Here is a 19,786-nt window from a genome sequence, read left to right on the forward strand (position 1 = left end):
GTTGTTTAGCGCCTCATTTAGCGGCCTGGAGGGATGTTAATGCGTCTCGAATGGCTTACCGCCCGGCCACGTAGATTGGAACGCCTCGCTGGGAAATTTGGTTCAGGTTTACCAGCGGCGCAAGAAGCTACCACCTCGCCATCTAAATTCAGTCAGATAATGACATCAGAATGTGTGCAATGATCTTCTAGCACCTCGCTCTCAAAATTAGGTGTGGCCGCCTCATTTAGCGTCCGCCGCTGAACACGCCGGAGAAAACAGACAATCCCACCTTCTTTAGGCGATATTTGGAGGCTATTTGAAGAGAAGAGCAACCAGATTAATCGGAGGTCACAGTGAGTATAACATTTTGACAGCACGGTGGGTGAACCTCTTACTTTGCAGCAGCAGATTTATCTGACCTTACAGGTTCCGAGCAACTTGCATTTGAGAATTAAATGGGTGCATGACTAGCACACCAGCATCACCTGCTACATTCCATTGTTAGGTAGCATCAGGATAGAAGGGCTGTTGTCCTTGTTGGCCCACAATTGAGGAGACCCCATAGACGTCGGGACAGGAGGCTTTACCCCCCCACGGGTTTACCAGGAGCAACGCTCATACCTCAAAATGTCGGAGGAGCAATGTGTCAGAAGGCTGCACTTCCGAAAGGAGGTCCTGACAGAGATATGCCATCTCCTGCAGCCAGACCTGCACCCTGACATCGGCACCAGGACAGAGCAGGCCGTTGCAGTGAAGGTCACTGTGGCACTGATCTTCCATACCTCCGGCTCCTTCCAGGCTGCATCAGGGGAAATATACAGCTTCTCTCAATTCGCTGCACATCACTGCATTCATGATGTGGCACAGGCTCTGTACAGACGGAGAATGTAGTTCATAACGTTCCCAATGAGGAGGAATAAATAGGATGAGCGGGCATGTGGGTTTGCCAGGATAGCGGGTATCCCGATGGTTCAAGGAGCCATTCACTGCACACACGTGGCCTTGCGAGCACCATTCCAGAATGCCAAAGTCTTCCGAAACCGAAAGGGATACCACTCCTTGAATGTGCAGCTGCTGTGCAACCACACGCAGCGCATCCTCACAGTGAATGCCCGCTCTCCTGGCAGTGCACATGATGCGTTCATCCTGCGTGAGAGCAATGTGCCACAATTGTTTGAGCCATCACGGGAAGGGCATGGCTGGCTGCTCAGGGACAAAGGATACAGCCTAGCCACTTGGCTAATGACCCCCCTCCGCAACCCCACAACCCAAGCGAAGCTTCAGGGAGGTGAAGCTCAGTCCTCAGAGAAAAATAACAAAGCTGCCAGGAACAAAACATACACAACAGCGCACATCACAGGCCGTCATAAACTCTCCCTCGTTACCCACCCTCCCTATCTCCCCCAGTTTGTGTTGTTCGCTCTCTCTCCTGCCCCCAGTTTGTGTTGTTCTCTCTCTCTCCTGCCCCCAGTTTGTGTTGTTCGCTCTCTCTCCTGCCCCCAGTTTGTGTTTCTCTCTCCCCCTTTCATTTGTCTCTTTCTGTCTCTCTCTCCAGTTGAAGAGGAGACAGAGAGATCGAGAAGGAGCAGCATGCTAGTCGACGGGCAGTTACTTTAAAAACACATTGCAAAGTTAAAAAATATTCATAACAACTAATAATTCTACAGTTTGAAGAATAAGAAGACATACTTTACAAAGTAAAAATCATAACAGAAATATTATAGAAATGTTAAAAAAATCAAAACATCGAAAAGGACAGGAGATTGAGGTCGCCCGCCTTCAACAAGACAGAGTTACCTGCCCTCGAGCATATAACAGAGAGGTATTCCGAGCTAGCGAAGGGTGGTCATGGAAAGCCCCCCCTAAAGGAGTACAATAGGATATGGGATGAGATCGGGGAGGCTGTGTCCTCCACAAGTACTACAGTACGCACCGGGGAAAGGTGCCATAAGAGGTGGAACAACCTGGTGAGGGTAGCAAGAGTAAGGAATGATTTTATTTATGCTCCCCCCATGTGCCATGTACCATGTAAATATAGGTTCAGTGTCACACGGATGATTTTATTTATCTTAAGGTTATGGCGATGTATTTGTGCTTTCAGGCAATGACATGAGGATCAACGCAGTGTTTTTTTTATGTCTGTGTGTGTGTGTGTGTGACCTTGTGTGTCTGCGATGTTAAATGAATTGAAGATTTTTACTTTGATTTACTTTACTTTCCACTGAAGAAGACATCTGCAATAGCAGCTGATCAGCAGCGTACGGGTGAGGAGCCATAACCCAGGAGCCTCTGACTGACATCGAGATCCATGCCCTGTCCCTGGTTGAGGATAGCAACCGTGCCACCACCGGCATTGGAGCTGATGCACTCACACAAGATGGTAAGTTGAATAAAATGCATTTTGTGTTGCGGTCCTCTCATGGCATGTAATGTAACTGGATTGTAATGTTGGCCTGATGTAATGTAATGTAAGTTTATGGCACTGTAATGTTGGCCTCATGTGATGTACTGCAATGTTGGGGGCATGTAATGCTATGCATATATGTATTGTCTGTCTGCGATATGTATGCAGTACTGCAGCAGCGGTCGACATTTAAGCAAGACTGCGCTAAGTCACTGTACTATGTACTCATGTAACCCTGACCCCTCTCCTAGTGCCAAGCATTTTTAATGTTGTTTTGTACTTCCAGACTCGGACGATTCAGGCCACGCAAACACAGAGAGACCAAATGACAGATCCAGTGCCTCCACCTCTGGTGTCACCCAGCCCTCTCCCGGCTTCACCACTGGCAGAGATGAGGAAAACGAAGAGGAACAGGACGAGGAAGAGCCGCTGATCCTGGAGCCAGTGGAGGTGGAGGTAGGGATGGAGACAGAGGAGGATACACCAGCTCCATATGGGCTAGCTGGAACATCCTCCACCACGGAGTCTGTATTCAGGGGTTTCCTCATGGCTCCTCTGGTTCTGCGGGACCAAGCGGTGCGCAGCAACACACCACCTGTGTTGTAGCACCTTTGCTGCAGCAACGGAGGTTGGTGCAGAAAAGGTCGGTTGCAGTAGGCGTGTACTAGGACATGGTGCGTCTATCACAGGCCAGCGTTGCCATAGGTCGAGACCTGCTCAAGGCCATGACTACAATAGCCGCAAACATTGCGGCTAATTCAGAACGAGAGTCGGAGGATATGTCACGTATGATCACCGCGATGGAGCAAACCGCCGATGCTGTCGAAGCCATGCGGCAATCGACGGGATCGGGACATGGCGCGGAACCCCCACCCGTGCTATAGTAGTCAGGTCGACAGCACCTGAAGGTGGGGAGCTGACATCATCTTCCAGCCCTGAAGCCGTGCCTTCCACATCACGAGCCTCTCCTGAGGCCCCATTTATTGCACCTGGAATGTCTGACCCCCAACGACAGCAATAGCACTCAGGGTGCAGTGCTGCACGCCGGTTTGGTACCAGCATGGGGAGGTCCAGACTCGGGGCTGTGGGAAAGGGAAGGTCAGGATTAAGAAAGGGGGGAATAGTCCCAAGGGTGGTGCAGCACACGGTCGAGGACAGGGCCGAGGTCGTGGCCGAGGACAGTAAAGGGTCTTTTTCTTGTACTTGTTCATTGAATAATTGAAGTTTAATTTGTAAAAGTTTATTAAAGTCGTAAAAGTTTTGTTAAAGTTGTGATTAAAGTTGTTAAAGTTATTAGAGTTGCTTTATAGTTATAAGTTTTACAAAGTTTTAAAATTATTGTATATTTTTGAGATTTTTACATAAACGTTTGAATTAAATTTAAGCACTCTCTTGTACAGTGTCAAACTTTTGGGGTAACAGTCATCAGGGTCCCAAAACACAGCTCTCCACATTCAAGCAAAGTGTTCATTTATGACCTGCTGACATAACAATATTGCAGTGGCATAAGCTCCGCGTGCCCTCTGCTGTGGGGTTGTGGAGGTGGGGGGTGCGGGGAGGTGGTGGCGCCATGGGTTCATCTGGAAGCTCCTCCTCATCTTCCTCCCCCTCATTTTCCTCTTCTTCCTCCTCCGCCTCCTGCACTCTCTCCTCAGGTAGTCCCACAGTCCCCTGTGGCAATTCCTGTCCCCGCATGATTGCTAAATTATGCAACATGCAGCAAACCACTGTAAATTGAACAACCTGCTCAGGGTGATATTGTAGCTTGCCCCCTGAGTGGTCCAAGCATCGAAAGTGCTGCTTCAGCACTCCAATTGTCTTTTCGATAATATTACGTGTGGCTATATGGCTCATTATATTGTTGCTCGGCTTCAGTCTGAGGGTTCCACAGTGGGGTCAAGAGCCAGGTGGCGAGGCCGTACCCTTTTTCGCCCAGTATCCAGCATTTACCTTGTGGCTCAGACTTCAACAGTCAGACACAGTGCTCTCACGCAAGATGTGCATATCATGAATGCTCCCTGGAAAATTGCATTCACTGCCATTATGCGCTGTGTATGGTTGCATACGAGCTGCACGTTGAGGAAGTGAAATCCCTTATGGTTTCGGTACACCTCCTCCTCCTGTAATGGTGCTCGCAGGGTAATATGGGTACAGTCAACAGTACCCTGCACCTTGGGGAAGCCGTCAATGCGTGCAAATCCCAAAGCCCTGTCACTCTGGGCCTCCCTGTTCATTGGGAAGTTTATAAATTCCATCCGACGTGCATACAGAGCCTTGGTTACCTGTCGAATGCATCGATGAGTAACGTACTGAGAAATAGAGCATATGTCTCCAGCTGATGCCTGAAAAGAGCTACATGCATAAAAGAAAAGTGCCACAGTCACCTTCATCTCGACGGAGAGTGCAGTAATGTTGGTGGCACTGGGCTGCAGGTCTGCCTTAATAAGCTGGTAAACCTCAGTGATCACCTCTTTTCGGAAGCGCAGCCTTCGAACGGACTGTCGATCGGTCAGGTCCAAGTATGAACGCTTCTCCCTGAAAATCCTTTGCGGGTAAGGCCTCCTCATCAGTCTGCGACCTGCTCTATTACTCATAACTCTGATCAATAAAGCTTCTCACATCTGATTCCTCCATGATGTTATATGTGCAGACTATAGATATATTCTCTGTATAGTCACTGTATAGTTGCATAAGATGGAGACTGTTTACCTGATGTACTATCAATAAGGTTTACACTGTGTATATACATGCTGGCACCACTAGAGGATGCAACTGGTGGAGACCGGGGTTTCCTGCCCTGGTGGCAGGGGCTGTATAAAAGTGGAGCCACCATGCGGTTGCCTCGCTCTGGAGTTAGGAATAAAGGACCAAGGTCACTACAGTTTGAGTACAACACATTGCTTCATGGAGTCATTCATAAGTACATCACAGACATAATAACTGGCGACGAGAACACGGACTTTCATGCGATTATGGCTACCTTTGGCACACTAAAAGACTTTGCAGAGGGTGATGATTGAGATACTTTCATGGAAAGGCTCGAGCAATATTTCATAGCAAACGACCTGGCAGGGGAGATGTACACATTGGCAGAGAAGCGCAAGGCTATACTGCTGACCAGCCTGAGGTCTACTGCCTCATAAGGGACTTGCTGGCACCCACGAAGGCCAAGGATAAGACATACGATGAGCTGACTGAACTAATTCGCGACCAACTAAAACCAGAAGAGGGCATCCTCACAACCAGGCACAGATTCTACACTCACCGCAGACCTGAGGGCCAGGAGTTTGCAAAATATGCTGTCGACCTAAGGAGACTTGCAGCACCATGTGATTTTGGCACGCACCTCAACGAAGCATTGCGAGACATCTTCATTATAGGAATTGGCATGAGGGCCTCCTTCACAAGCTATTATCTGCCGACATCACAGTCAACCTGCAGAAGGCCATCAGCATCAGTTAGGCGTTCATGACCTCGACCTGCAGCACCAAGCAAATTATTCATTCTGTGGACTAAAACCTGGCACGTACTGTACACAGAATGGTGCCTTTCACAGGCAAGACTGTAGAACGTGGCTCTGCCCAGAGCAGAGAGCACAGGCTCAGCGTTCCAGAACTCAGAGTCTGCTGAGAGATACTTATCGATAGCACCATGCTGGCGTTGTGGAGGAAATCATAGGGCTCACCAGTGTCAGTTTGCTGAGTACGTATGCAAAGCCTGTAACATGAAGGGCCACCTCCAGCATATGTGTAAAAGAAGTACGACTCACCATCTAGCAGAGGAGTCGGTAGGTGACTTTGAATCCAGCGAGGAGTATGATGATTTGGCCAGAGAGGCAGCTCAGCCACAAGCAGAAGTGTATGGAGTGTATACCTGCACCACCGATTGTCCCCCAGTGAAGATGGAAGTCGAGATAAACGGTGTTCCAGTCTTCATGGAAGTGGACACGGGAGCGAGCCAGTCAGTGATGAGCCAGGATGCCTTTGAGAGGTGTTGCGCCGAATTCGCTAGATGTTCGAAAGATCGAACAAATAGGTTCACAATTTTCCTTTTAGGGTTCCCACAGTAAGTTTAACCTGAACAAAAGACTATGACACTAGATTCACAAGCCAACTTATCTTTAATAAAGGCTTTAACAAACACTGCTCATTAGTTACTACAGAATATAGGACTCACAACCTATATAGATATTACCCGATTCAGTCCGAGGTGATCAGTCTCCGTCCGACTTCAGCTTAGGGATTCTACCTCAGGTTCCTGCTGTCAAGTGTTGCTCCTAGGTTCTCGCTAACTTCCTTCAAAACCTTGTGTCTAGTTATACCCTTTCGTCCCTCAGCTGAACACATGTCAGTTTCGACAGATTCTGCTGATATTTCATCTTTGTACATATACATCCTTCTGTTATCGTAACCCAGTCTTGCCTCCATAGTTATTACCAAATTGGTGTCTTTGTTACTGTGTGTGTCCCATATCTTGATCAGTTAGGTCTTTTTATCTTTGCCCACTCCCTGCTGTTTCACGCAGCGTGTTTCTGCTAAGGTAACTTCCCCCTGCCATTTGGCCTACATCTATTATTCCTGCAACTGATCTTTTGTTTGTTCACTAGCGTTTATAGGGACCCTGTTAACTGACATTCCTTATTCACACACACTCTCTTACACATGGTGACTCCTTTGAATTTGGCTTTACTATTCGGCAGCTTTTATCCTCATCTCCTTTGAAGTGCCTGTTGTTTTCAGTTCGAGAGACACCGAGTCTACTGGTTTAACCCTCAAGCATGAATTAAATTCTTATTAATCGTGAATTCTTTCTGATATTTCCGCATTCCTCCCTTTGATCATTATCATTTGACCAAATGATTTGATCATCGTGGTTTTGGGTCTGGCCGAATTCTTCAGGTTAGCGAGTATGCATAATTCATATCGGATCATCGCACTACCTCTGTACCATCCGCATCTTTCCCTTTTCCTGTTACAGACCCTTCTTCCTCTTTACACCCTCATGCCGTCGTATTCATCATCCATTTCCTTCGTTGTTGGCCTGGGTTTTGACTGCAATTTCTGTTGAGACTGTCTCAATGCTTGATACACTTCCGCTGACTCAACTCAGAACTTTAATCTTTTCTCTAGTCGTATCATGTTAACCCAGGTAATACATAGGCATACAAACACCAAAACGATCATGATTACAGTCAGGTGCGATATGAGTCTCACCCAGGGGTGTGTGTTCACATTTTCGCCCCAATTCCAAAGATCGTCCCACCAAATATTGATTTTGATTCATTTAATTTTTCGGTCAATGTCCTGGGTATTCATTTCCACTCTTTCGTAGATTTTATGAACAAGATCAAGCTTATGTCTAATTTCTGTTAAATGTTCTTCTTCTAACTGGATATCAATGTTGATTTTTGTGAAATATTCTGTCAAGTGATTCTTCAGATCTATTGATACATTAAGATTGACAGTTGCATGCCTCTGGATGTTAATTTCTTCATTCCCTATTCTCATCGGTATCAGGGGGTGCATGCAGAAGGTTGAGTTTTGGATAGGGTAGTCCTTATTTTCATAATGGTAACTAGTTTCGATGGTGGTAAAACAATATGTTCCATCAGCCATATAGGTGCTTCGAGTGATGGGTTTGTGAATCGTGTTCTTCATAACCAAGGAGCAATTTACGGCCATGCTTCCCTTAAATCCACATCGCGTGGTGTGGGTCAGGTAAATTTTGTATGGGCATACTCCTGTCCTGTCCATAGTGGCACATTGTCCCAATGTAGTTCCCACTAAAGTACTATCCTACTTCATATCATATGGCATCATTCCTGCCACGCCCACTAATACTCCTTTTTGAATAGTGCCCATGGTTTGGACCTCAAATAATGGCATCCCTTCCTGGTATCCTATCATGGGACTCCTATCACCATCCCTACAGCAGTACTTCCACGGGGGCCAGTACATTCCTCATTGAACCATACCCTGCTGAGTTTTCGTAGTTCACAGTCACTGATAGCAGCAGGAACATTCTGCTTTATCAAACCCAGGATTTGAGTATTGTTGAGCCAAGTGGGCACTTCCTTGCGTTTTGCCAGCATTAAGTTTTCTCTCAACTGGTCCAACATCCAATTGCCATATGTCACGCACAGTGTTTGTTGTTGGGTTTCGCACGCCGAATTTTTGGCCGTGTTAATAAGTTGAGTAATAGTTCGGGCATGTCCTTCTAAGACCGTCACCTGTTGCGTTTGGATTTCTATACTTTCCTGTCCTGACTGTGACTCCTGTCTTTGGTTATTATTCAGTTCCTCCAATAACGTTTTGACTTGCTGGGTTAAGGTTACAATCTTGGAGTTCAAATTAGTTATATCTAGAGTATTTACGGTGGCCATTCCTGCTCCATAGACTATCCCTACATCATTCAATAACTCTCTCTTACTCCTTTTCCTAGCTGCCTTTGTTTCATTTCCCTGATTCTCTCCTACTTCTTCCTTGAGCAACATCGAAGTCAAGTCCTGATACAATCTTTAAGTTCCCTCCGGACACCAATCGGGCAATTGTACATTGGTTATATTCAGTAGTATAGGTATTAATTCACATTGTACATTATCATAAACAACTTTAGTCGTGTTTCTTAATATTACTTCTCCCTTGGGTCCAGCTCATGTTTGGGGCAGTCCCAAGCCTTGGGTGTGGGTGTAACCGGGGCCAGAGTGGTAGTTGCCGGGGGGTTGCATATCTCTATTTTCCATTTTCTCAGGTGCGTGCAGCCCCTCGGTGGAGATTTTCTACGATTATCATAATTGAGAATTCTATAACAGGACACGTTTACACAGTCTTTCGCCCTTTCACACAGCACCGTCACTGGTTGCGCTAAATTGTTGGTGGTGAAGTTGTGACACAAATGTGTCTGGTTCCATGACAGTAGGCATGAGGGGTTGTTTAATCCTTGTTGGTTACTAATGTCCTGCATGCTCTTGTGTAACTATAGTGAAGCATGTTGGTAATTGGCTACCTTCTATGATCACCTTCCGACCATCATGGCTGTTTAGCTTGTTGGAGCATGGGTTGACTGGCCTGCTCTCAACTATTCCGAGTAGGATGAGGATCAGGATCTCCTTCATGTTCTATTTCCTCTGCGCCTTTCTGATTCTTGCAACGTCCTGACTTTTGGATCCAGGGTCTAACCTTTAACAAAAAGAAAATCAAGGGTACTATATGCTCCTATTTACAGTTCTATCTTATTCGGATAACCGACGCAACCGTTTGGTTCGCCCTGGACTGGACGGGTGTAGAGGATGGTGTCTAGTCCAGGCGACAGGTCGGATTAAAAACGGAATTCGGGAGCCATTCTAGGAGGTTCCAAAAACATCCTCTGTAATTCCTGGGCATGGTCTTCAGTTGAATCATCAGAGTCGGATCCCAATTCAATGCTGGGCCCCTCCCCTCTTTGTGACCCTTCTGGGTCTGAGCCAGACCTATTCATGTTCGCAGCTCGAGAGCTCCCAGCACGGGGAGCCCAGCGTTGGCTGAGCTTTCAGCATCATCCTCCCCTGCGTCCAACATGCATATGGAAGGAGCCCATTTCCCCAAAAGGTTTCAACTGGTTAATATGGTGCCATCAGTATTTCCCTTGTCCATCCATAATCTTATACACGGAGGCGCTAGCCTTTTCCATGACACTGAAGGGTCCAATGTATTTAGGGGTCAAAAAGGTTCCTTCCCTTTGGACTTTGACCATCACCTGATCCCCTATCTTTAATTCCCATCAAAGTAGGCCTTGCTCTTTTGAAGCCTAATTTCCATGTTTTCTGCAGCCGTCATTTTGGCGGTCTCCAAGTGTTTTACCAAATTGGATATGTATTTCTCGGAGGTCAAGGAGGTTTTCTGGATTTCATTTAGATCTAATCCCATGCAGACTTCAACCCCTCTCATAATTCTCCCAGTCATTAATTCATGTGGTGAATAGCCGGTAGATGCGGATACCGTATACAGATAGCCATTAATACATAGGGGAGTGCCCGATTCCAGGAGGTGTGATTTTGTTGGACCATTTTCCGCATCACAGTTTTTAAGATTCTGATCATTCTCTCCACTATTCCACTGGACTCTGGGTGGTATACGACGTGGAATTTCTGTTTTATCCCTGCTAACTGCATGATCATTTGCATAACCTTTCCTGTAAAGTGGGTCCCCTGATTTGAATCGATACCTTCCGGCAATCCCCATCGGGAGAACACTTCTTCCATTAGGATTTTTGCGGTGGTGGCAGCCGAATTGTTATTAGTCAGAAAGGCCTCAATCCATTTTGAAAACACATCTACAATTACCAGGATGTATTTCTTTCCTCCCGAGCAAGGGGGCAATGGGCCTATGTAATCTATCTGGAGTTGAGTCCAAGGGCCCTTCCCTTGTCGAGTGTGTCCTAACTTGGGCTGGTTTTTGTACTTCCCCGGATTATTTTGCGCACAGTTTAAACAATTCCTGACATACTTCTCTACATCTGGTTGTATCCCTGGCCACCAACACACGTCCCTTATTTTGGCCACAGTCCTGTCTGTTCCCTGGTGTCCTCCCACATCATGGAATTGGTAAATCATTTCGGCCCTCTTTATCTTTGGGACGACATATTTTCCCTCTTACAGCACTACACCTTGATGCCAGGTTAGACGTATTCTATGGTGGCTGTAGGGGTCAGGAAAATGTTTTCCCAACTGAATAGCCTTTAAGTCTGGATCTGTACCTTGACTTTCCTTTAAATCTATAACTGTTTTGGAGGATACCTTGACAGCCGAGAGAATTTCTGTTGGTGCTCCCTGGTAGACGGTCCCATGGGTAGCCGTCGATGGCTCCTTGCTGTCAGCTAACTGGTTCCCTAGCGGAGTGGTTTTTGTATGAGCTTTGACTTTTTAGATTATATTCTGTCCTTGGTTCTTGGTGGCTGCGTCAAAGATAACCTTGAGGAGCGGGCAGGTTGTTAGTGGTTTTCCTTCTGCCAAGGTAAAACCCCTAGCTTGCCAAATGGGTAAAAATTCTGTCAAACTGTTACAGGTGTAACTACTGTCTGAATGGATTACCACCGATGGAGTAAATGATTCGGGCATTAGACAATGGCACTTAATTCGGCTATTTGCATTCCCTTGTGTCCGTCCAATTTTATAGGGGTCTGTTCTATAACTCTTTTCCCATCCTCAGTCATAATTACCACCCCAAATCCGGTACATTGTTGTCCGTTAACCACAGCTGATGAACCATCCACATAGACGTGGGTTTTTATTTTCTGGTCACCGTCACCCTCCCTAAATTTTGCCTGAAAGGGGCCATCAAGGTCACTTGATGACAACATTTTACATTCGTGCGGGTCCCCTGGGTACAGCATGTTCTGCGCTAAATTCGTTAATTTCGGCTGGTATTTAACATGGATATCCCTCCCTTGTAGGAGTAATGTCCATCTGGCTATTCGTTGTGAACTGACGGAGCCATCTTTAAGGCTACCATCCATTAGCATTTTAATAGGCGTATGTGTGGTTAGAATAATCAAAGGGTTAAGTCCGACAATTGAATAGAATTTGTGCACAGCCCAAAACACACTGAGTAAGTTTTTCTCACAGGTTGAGAACATTAACTCAACAGAGGTCATAACCCTCGCAGCGTAACCAACAGACTGGAGCTTCTCAAGAGTGTTCCTCTAATAATACCACTGATAAGCCAGCCTCACAGACGGCTGAGATAAAAACTCAGAAACATGTCGGGGCTGCGTAGGGAAGGGGCTTGAGTCAAGGCTAATTATAGCTGGTTAAAAGCATTCGTATGTGGTTGGGACCATTCCTATGCAACTCCCTTCTTTAGTAAGTCATATAATGGTTTTTCCAGTAAAGAGTAGTCCTCAATGTGGTCCCGGCAATATCCGGTGATCCCTGGAAAGGACCGGAGGGATTTTACATCTGTGGGCACAGGCAACTTGGAGGCGGACCTTTTTCATTTGTCCATTGCCTCCCTTAGTCCCTATGTGACGTGTATTCCTAGGTAATGCACTGACCGTTTGGCAATCTGCGCCTTTCTAGGGTTCACTTTTACCCCGGTCTGGTGGAGGGTTTCCAATAGTTCTTGTAACAGAATCTTGTGTTCCCCATGGTTTCAGTTTGGAGGAGGATATCATCTATGTACTGAACAAGTGCTGCAGGCTGGGAAAACGCCTTCAAACTATTGGCCAGTAGGGTTGAGAATATCGAGGGGCTGTTGTGGAATAACCGGGACCAAGTATACTGCTATCCCTTTTGAGTAAAAGCAAATTTGTACTGGCACTCGTTTGTTAAGGGAACGGACCAAAATCCATTACTGATGTCCAGGATAGTAAAGATTCTCGCATTTGGGGAGAATTGCAAAGCGGTCTCAGGGGCAGTGGTAACAGTGGGTGGACGGATGCGTAACCTTATTCAAGGCTCGATAATCTATAGTCATTCTCCATGATTTAGCGGGTTTTTGAACGGGCCAAATGGGTGAGTTATTGGTAGAAGCAATGGGTCGGAGCACGCCTTGATTCAAGAGACTGTGAATAATATTATCTAAGTCCTTTCCTGCCTCTACGGGAATTTTATACTGCTTCTGGGGCGGGGGATCGGGTCCCATGATTGAGACCGGTCCTGCCATCCGGCCACACTCGTGTTTGTGGGTGGCAAAAACATTTGAGTTTTGGGTTAACATGTGCTGTGTCTCCGGGTCGAAGGAACAAAAGTTAAAGTTTCCATGCAGCATACGCGCGCGTCATACGTCCCCGTGGATATTAACCCGTCAACACAAGTTTCTCACATTCTCCAAATACAGCGGTTTGCTGGGTCATAAGTCAAATTATATATTTTTCATGAAGTCAATACCAATTATTGCCGATTTCCCCTGCATCTGTGACACCGACAGGCTACAAATTTCCCAATTGAATCTCCAATGGCTTAGTGATTGTATCGGTCTGCTCATGATCGGTAAAGCTGCTAAGGGGAATTTCTTGATTAGTTAAGTCGTTGTACGAGAGAGGGTGCTGGTTTCCCAGACACGTTCTTGATCTGCCTATATCCCATAAAAAGGTGGTGTCGTGACTTCCTACGACACTGAGACTATAGGCCGCCCATGATTGTCATATCCTGCCTCGCACACGACCTCCGAGGTCGGGCCACGTCATTGGTGGTCCCCGGGCTCGAGTCCCAGTCGCTCATTCTCCAGGAGCCTTCCACAGCGCCGGACCAGTTACTTCTTTTTGGTTCCTGACACTCCTTTGCCAATGCCCCGTCTTTCCACAATTATAATAGGGCCCCCTTGGTGGCCCATATCCCCTATTTCCTTGGTTTGCTGCCGGACACTTTGGAGGTCCCTCAGTCCTCCATGCTGGCGGGTCAGCTATATCTGGGCCGGAGCAGAAAGCATGGGTTCTATCTTTTGGTTGGGTAGGGGGTTGATTTTAATCGTCCTGCCAAGCTCTGGTTATGCGTTTCAAGATCCAGGCTTCATTATGAGTATCATCGGTAGGGTGGAAGAGCCTAACTGCCCTCCAACAGACTCAGAGGCATGGGAAATGAGGGACTTAAACGATGTGGCACGAGGACTGTAAAGTCCTTACACAAAAGCACAAATCCACATGGGGCACATTCTATGGACGAGGTCACTCTGTGACCTGCACCTTTATTTACAGGACCAAGAAGTGCTGATCCTGTGTGGGACCTCCCTTTTTATATACCTGGAAGACCAGGTCAGGAGTGTTTCCCACAAGTTCACCTCCTGTGGTCAAGGTGTGCACTTCTCAAGTATATACAGTATTGCAGTGTTGTTACATAAAGGTTACATACATGACATCACCTCCCCCCCAACGTCTTATTGGGATCACAGGTTAAGTCTCTCGGGTGGTCTGCGCTCCCTCATGGAGCGCCGCAGTTGGGGCTCTGGTTGTTGAGCCTTGGTATGCGTGTCTGTCACCTGTGGTGATTCCAGCCTGTCTGGGCTGACCGCAGGGACTGTGCATGCTGCTGAATGTTCTTGTTGCTCGTTCACTGGCGGTGGTGTGAATACCATCTCATGATCTTCCTCAGGTTCCTCAGTGTCCATGCTGAACCTTTTTTTTACTTGGTCCAGATGCTTGCGGCATATCTGCCCATTGTTAAGTTTAACCACAATGACCCTATTCCCCTCTTTGTCTATTACAGTACTTTCAAGCCATTTGGGCCCCAAAGCATGATTGAGAACAAATACGGGGTCATCAATTTCTATACATCTCCCCCTTGAATTATGGTCATGGCACTCGTTTTGGGACTGGCGCTTGCCCTCAACAATATTGCGCAAGACAGGATGAATGAGGGACAGTTTTGAGTGTAAGTTTCATAAGGAGCTCCGCGGGCGGGACCCCCGTGAGCGAGTGCAGTCGAGACCTATAGGCCAGCAGGAGGCGCAATAGATGGCATTGAAGGGAGGGACTTTGAATCCTGAGCATGCCTTGTTTTATGACTTGGACCGCACGTTCCATTGGAGGCCAGCTTGAACGGTGCTGTCCTGACATGGTTGATGCCATTACCCAACATAAACTCCCGGAATTCGTAGCTAGTGAAACATGGGCCATTATCGCTAACAAGGATGTCCGGCAAACCGTGGGTCGCAAAGACCGCACGTAGACTCTCCACAATGGTGGATGTTGTGCACGAATTCAAAATGATGCAATCGATCCATTTCGAGTACGCATCAACCACGATGAGAAACATTTTCCCCATGAACGGGCCCGCGTAGTCTATGTGAATACGTGACCATGGCCTGGTGGGCCAGGGCCACGGGCTGAGCAGGGCCTCCCTGGGGGCATTTCCCAGCTGAGCACACGTCATGCACCTGCGAACACAGTGTTTCAGGTCTGAATCAATTCCTGGCCACCAAACGTGTGACCGGGCAATGGCCTTCATCAGCACGATGCCTGGGTGCTCGCTGTGGAGTTCCCTGATGAAAGCTTCCCTGCCCCTCTGGGGCATGACTACCCGGCTGCCTCATAGCAGGCAGTCGCCTTAGATGGAGAGTTCATCCACCCGCCTGTGAAACAGTCTGACCTCCTCAGGGCATGCTCCGTGTGCGGACGCCCAATCCCCACTCAGGACACATTTTCTAATCAGGGATAGGAGGGGATCTCTGTTGGTCCAGATTTTGATCTGGCGGGCTGTGATGGGGGAGCCTACCTGTCAAAGGCATCAACGGCCATGACCATCTGAGCGCTTTGCTCCGCTGCCCCCTCAGTGGTAGCCAGTGGAAGCTTGCTGAGCGCGTCAGCGCAATTTTCAGTGCCCGGCCGGTGCCGGATGGTGTAGTCATACGCAGCCAGCGTGAGAGCCCATAGCTGTATGCGAGCTGACGCATTGGCATTGACAGCCTTGCTGTCTGACTACAGAGATGTTAACGGCTTGTGGTCCGTTTCTAATTCGAACCTCCTGCCAAAAAGGTACTGGTGCATCTTTTTCACCCCATAGACACATGCGAGTGCTTCCTTCTCAACCATCCCATATCCACGTTCTGCTTGAGAGAGCGACCTGGAGGCGTAAGCCACAGGTTGGAGTTACCCCTCAGCATTGCACTGCTGCAACACGCACCCAACCCCATAGGACGATGTATCACATGTCAGAACCAATTTCTTACAGGGGTTGTACAGGATCAACAACTTATTTGAACAGAGTAGGTTACGCGCCCGATTGAAAGCCCATTCTTGACAGTCCCCCCAAAACCAATCACACCCCTTACACAGGAGCATGTGTAGCGGCTCCAACAATGTGCTCAAGTTCGGCAGAAAGTTCCCGAAATAGTTCAAGAGTCCCAGAAATGAACCCAACTCCAATGTGTTGCAAGGCCTGGGCGCTCATCGAATCGCCTCTATTTTGGATTCGGTAGGCCGAATCCCATCTGCAGCAACCCTCCTGCCTAGAAACTCAACTTCGGGAGCCAAAAACACACACTTAGACTTCTTGAGTCGCAGGCCTACCCGGTCCAATCGGCGTAGCACCTCTTCCAGGTTGTGGAGGTGTTCCTCGGTGTCCCGACCCGTAATGAGGATATCGTCCTGGAATACGATCGTTCCAGGAATGGATTTGAGCAGGCTTTCCATGTTTCTTTGAAAGATCGCGGCCGCTGATCGAATGCCAAACGGGCACCTGTTGTAAACAAACAGTCCCTTGTGGTCAGTAGTTTGGATTCGTCGGCCAGTTCTTGGGTCATGTAGGCTGAAGTGAGGTCCAATTTGGTGAATAGCTTGCCACCTGCCAGCGTGGTTAAAAAGTTCCTCCACTCTCGGAAGCGGGTATTGGTCTTGTAGGGACACCCAGTTGATAGTGGCCTTGTAGTCGCCACAGATCCTGACTGAGCCATCCGCTTTTAGGACGGGAACGATGGGGCTCGCCCAGTCGCTGAATTCAATGGGCGAGATGATGCCCTCTCTCAGCAAACGGTCCAATTCGCTTTCAATTTTCTCCCGCATCACATACGGCATAGCTCTGGTTTTGTGATGCACTGGTCTGGCGTCTGGGGTGATGCGAATCACTACTTTGGTACCTTTGAACGTACCGACGCCAGGTTGGAATAGCGACTCAAATTGCTGTAGGACCTGTAAGCATGAACTTTGCTCCACAGATGCGTGCACATCCCCCCATTTCCAGTTCATCTCAACTAACCAGCTCCTCCCCAACAGTGTGGGACCATTGCCCGGGACAATCCAGAGCAGCAGCCGGTTCACTGATCCATTGTGTGCGACAGCCAACATTGCACTGCCTAGCACTGGAATGATTCATTTGGTGTACGTCCATAATTGGGTCTCAATGCATTCTAGTTTGGGTCTGCTGGCTTTGAGTGGCCATAGCTTTTTGAATTGTTGAACGCTCATGAGTGATTGGCTGGCCTCCGTGTCCAGCTCCATGCGTACTGGATGCCGTTTAATAGGACCTTCATTATCATAGGTGGCGTTCTGGTATATGAGCTGTGACTGTTTGCTACATGAACCCGCCGAACTTCAGCATCCATTGATTTGCCCCATGCGTCATCCTGCCTCGCAGACCCCTCTTCTGGTCCATCCACCTCGTAAATTAGCCTGGTCGCAGGCTTCCTGCACATTCTAGCTAAATGGCCAGTGAGGTTACAATTTCTGCAGGTGAACTGTTGAAACCTGCAAGTCCTAGCAGCATGTCTGCCCCCACACCTCCAGCATGAACTGAGATTCCCATTGTTGTGAACAAAAGAGCTGTTACCAGGCATTCCTCGCTGATTGTCCCTTTGACTGCTCTTGAGCACCCTGTTAGTGGGTGTCAATGGTCCCATCCCAGAATGCATTGTCCACTGGGATGGTGTAAATGTACGTTCAGCCTGCCATTGTCTGTGTTGAAAACCTGTTCTGGGGTCTATTGTTGCCTGGGGTGTGCCAAACTGCCCTTGCCTGCTTGCTGGGCTCTGAGTCGCGTTTATGATATTGACCCCCTGATCCATCTGACACGTTGGAGTCAGAGTTGCGTGCGTATATTATCTTGGTTTCCTCCTCCCCCGCCATAAAAGTCTGAGCCAACAATGCCTCCGCTTCCAAGTCCTTAGTCTCGATTAACTTTCTGAAAATCCCGGCATGACCGATGCCCTCAATAAAGAAATCCCTTAGCACCTCCCCCCTGCATGCGTCTGTGAACTTAGAGGCTGGCCAAGCGCCAGAGATCCGCAATGAAGTCCGGTATGCTCTGTCCTTCCCAACGTCGGTGGATATAAAATCGGTGTCGGGCCATGTGTATGCTGCTCGCCGATTTGAGGTGCTCACTGATTAGCTTGCTGAGCTCTTCAAAGTTTTGTCCGCCGACTTCTCAGGTGCTAGCAGGTCTTTCATGAGTGCGTAAGTCTTAGATCCACAGCTGGTCAGTAGATGAGCCCTTCGCTTGTCGGCTGCTGCATCTCCCAGCCAGTCCTTTGTGACAAAGCTCTGCTGAAGCCTCTCAATGAAATTGTCCCAGTCCTCACCAACACAGTACCATTCCTCTGTGCTACCAGTGGCCATTCTCGTAGGTCATTGAATCCCGTTTCTCGTAGCCACTGTAAAGTCCTTACACAATACCACAAATCCACACGGGGCACATTCTATGGACGAGGTCACTCTGTAACCTGCACCTTTATTCACAGGACCAAGAAGTGCTGATCCTGTGTGGAACCTCCCTTTATATACCTGGATGACCAGGTGAGGAGTGTCTCCCACAAGTTCACCCCCTGTGGTCAAGGTGTGCATATCTCAAGTATATACAGTATTGCAGTGTTGTTACATGAAGGTTACATACATGACAAGGACCATCGTACAGATATTTCCCTACCATTAACTGGTTAAACTGTTCTTCCCAATCTTGGGAGGTCTCCCCCTTAGACGCGTGATGTTCCGCCATAGTTATTGCTTTACACCTTATCTGACTCTAACAGATATTGTTCAGACCTCTACTGTGGTATATTTTGTCCAAAACAATGTTTAAATGTCTCATCTGGGGTGCAACTTTGTTGCGCCGAATTCGCTAGATGTTCGAAAGATCGAACAAATAGGTTCACAATTTTCCTTTTAGGGTGCCCACAGTAAGTTTAACCTGAACAAAAGACTATGACACTAGATTCACAAGCCAACTTATCTTTAATAAATGCTTTAACAAACACTGCTCATTAGTTACTACAGAATATAGGTCTCACAACCTATATAGATATTACCCGATTCAGTCCAAGATGATCAGTCTCCAACCGACTTCAGCTTAGGGATTCTACCGCAGGTTCCTGCTGTCGAGTGTTGCTCCTAGGTTCTCGCTAACTTCCTTCAAAACCTTGTGTCTAGTTATACCCTTTCTTCTCTCAGCTAAACACGTGTCAGTTTCGACAGATTCTGTTGACATTTCATCTTTGTACATATACATCCTTCTGTTATCGTTACCCAGTCTTGCCTCCATAGTTATTACCAAATTGGTGCCTTCATTACTGTGTGTGTCCCATATCTTGATCAGTTAGATCTTATCATCTCTTCCCACCCCCTGCTGTTTCCTACAGTGTGTTTCTGCTGAGGTAACTTCCCCCTGCCATTTGGCCTACATCTATTATTCCTGCAACTGATCTTTTGTTCGTTCACTAGCGTTTATAGGGACCCTGTTAACTGACATTCCTTATTCACACACACTCTCTTACACATGGTGACTCCTTTGAATTTGGCTTTACTATTCGGCAGCTTTTATCCTTATCTCCTTTGAAGTGCCTGTTGTTTTCAGTTCAAGAGACGCTGAGTCTACTGGTTTAACTCTCAAGCATGAATTAAATTCTTATTAATCGTGAATTCTTTCTGATATTTCCACAGAGGCTATGGAACAAAAAATGACTCGAGCTGGTTCCAGTACAGGAAAAGTTGCGCACCTACACC

The sequence above is a fragment of the Pristiophorus japonicus genome, chromosome 5 (genome assembly GCF_044704955.1).
Source record: "Pristiophorus japonicus isolate sPriJap1 chromosome 5, sPriJap1.hap1, whole genome shotgun sequence".
NCBI lineage: Eukaryota > Metazoa > Chordata > Chondrichthyes > Pristiophoridae > Pristiophorus > Pristiophorus japonicus.